This window comes from Oratosquilla oratoria, chromosome 40 (genome assembly GCF_046742065.1).
Source record: "Oratosquilla oratoria isolate Oo_2021 chromosome 40, ASM4674206v1, whole genome shotgun sequence".
Classification (NCBI taxonomy): Eukaryota; Metazoa; Arthropoda; class Malacostraca; order Stomatopoda; family Squillidae; genus Oratosquilla; species Oratosquilla oratoria.
The window spans coordinates 38,946,330-38,948,829 of record NC_134816.1 but is presented as its reverse complement, the minus strand read 5'-3'; positions in this window follow the sequence as shown (position 1 = coordinate 38,948,829).

Below are 2,500 nucleotides of genomic sequence, written 5' to 3'. Positions count from 1 at the left end.
TCCTTGGAAACTCTGGGCCGTAGGGGGTGTTACTAAAGCTACTAAGTACTGACTACATAAAACTGAATTAAACTATTATCTGTCAGATTATGGGTACCTGACAATGACTTTATTGTTTGTTCTATAGGTAATTAGACATTTATGTATGATTCGAGTTTTTTTAATTTAACTGTGACATCCAAAGAGGACATGCAAAATTGTTTTGACCAAATATTAATTTTTGAATAAAACTGGTAGAGGAAGATAAAAAAGAGAACTAACACTCCTAGCTTAGAAACTCCTCACGATAATTCTAGATTTTATCGGTAAATTTTAATCTTTTACGCTTAATCATACGAGTTTTTTTTATCATCATTATTGAGAATATCATTTTCGAAATTTGTAGCCTAAAAAGGAGCGTGGCGCCATACGACATTACGTCATCAGCGAACAGACCTGTTGATTGGTCAAACCTCTGACTCCGCCTTGTAGTCGTGCGTTGAGGGAAGGAAAATTGCTTTACTTCTTTCTAAGCAATATGTTATCATTATTATCATTGTTATTATTGTTATTATTATAATTATCATTATTATTATTACTATTATTATTATTATTATTGTTATTATTATTAATAATATTATTGATGTTATTATTACTATTTTTATTATTATTTTTATTATTATCTTTATTATTAATATTATTATTATTATTATCATTGTTGTTGTTGTTGTTGCTGTCGTTGTTGTTATTACCATTATTATTATTATTTTTTTGTACAAGGTGATAAAATTCTTTGGTAATGGGCCAAGTTCTTCAAGGCGGGCCAGCCTCTGGGGGCGACCTAGCGATGGCCACTGCGTGCTGGAACGCAGGGAGTAGGAGGAAGGGGGGGGGGGGGGACTAAAGTGAGGAAAAGGGGCTTTGCCCCCCAAACCCATTTCATTGCATATTCTTCGTCTGATTTGGAAAAAATGTAAGTCGAAAAGTCAAGAAAGAGCAATATATATATATATACATATATATATTATATATATGTATATATATATATGTATATGATAAGTATTTTAGACAAATCATTTGGATGATGGAGAACATAGACACAGGGGAAGGCTCGGAACCCTAAACACTCTAACGTTTCGTTCGCGTAGAACTTCTTCAGAGAGTGTATGTAGAACTGCAATTGAAGTTTATGTACTAAATCTAATTATCTTTTCGGACACTTGGGAAAGGTCGTTTTTCTGGCGTGTTTTAGAATTAAAATACTAGTTTCTTTAGCTAAATTGATAAACCCTCCTCGATGATTCGATGAATTATTAGTTGAAATATATGCTGATTCAACAATTCTTCTAGTGAATTTATCAAAACCTTTATGTAGCACTTCAGCTTCTCTCCAGTTTGGTAAATGATCGAATTTTTCCGCATGCACTACTAAAGAATTAGATGTCCTATGTGCTTTTATGTCGTTTTTATGTTCATAAATTCTTTTTTCTAATCCTCTTGACGATTCGCCAAAATAAGCCATTGAGCAACTATTGCAAGGGATTTTGTATACGACGCTGTTTTCGGAATTGGTTCTCTTTTCAGAAGTCTTTATTAAATCACCTATCCTCTTGTTAGTTATTTTAGCTATGTTTATACCTGATTTTGTTCAATATTTGTCTGTTATTGGTGACGTTTCTGAGCCAGGTACTGATATAAAATTTGTATTATTTTTATCATTTCTCTCTTTCTTTCCGCGATTGTAAATATTTATTGCTTTTCTTTTTGTTCTTTTTAACATTCCCTCTGGATATCCAAGTTTGTCAAAGGTTTTCATAATGTAATCAAATTCGTCTTCTAGGTATTCATTATGAAAACCTTTGACCAAATATCCTGAAAAAGGACTTTATATCCTAGCATACACATCACTAGGACATATAGTGTCCTAAAATAGACCAAATATCCTGAAAAAAGACAATTCTGGTTCATTTCTCGCGTTGGACGCGTGTAGCTGGGGAGAAGGGGGGAAAGGAGGGGAGGGGGGGGATAGAGTGGGAGGGAGAAAGGGGAGTTTGACGTGACCTCAGCCACGTGTGTCCACAACCCCTTCTCCCTCCCCCTTTCCTCCCTCCCCCCTCCCCTTCCCCCTCTCCCCCCTTCTCAAAATTCTTTTATTCTGACGTCATTGTCTAGTGCGTTCCTGTGAAGTGTGCCAAGGAGGCGAATTGTCGACATAAGAGCGGACGAGACAGGATGAGAATATATTAAATATATTATTATAATTTTATATGATAATTACATATGTAGGCACAGCCCAGGGTCCCTAACCAGCGCTTCCATCCTTCAGAAATAACATCATGAAGGTAAAAGTCACTATGTGACTCTGGTCCGTAGGGGTTTTGGTCAAGTACTCCCACTCCTCAGCTATGGGAGAGTTACCTTCAGCTGAATGAAATCGCCTGGAGGTAGCCTATTTTATATTCTTTGTGCCTCTGTGTACATGTGTGTGTGTGTGCGTACTTGTGTGTATGTGTGTGTGCAA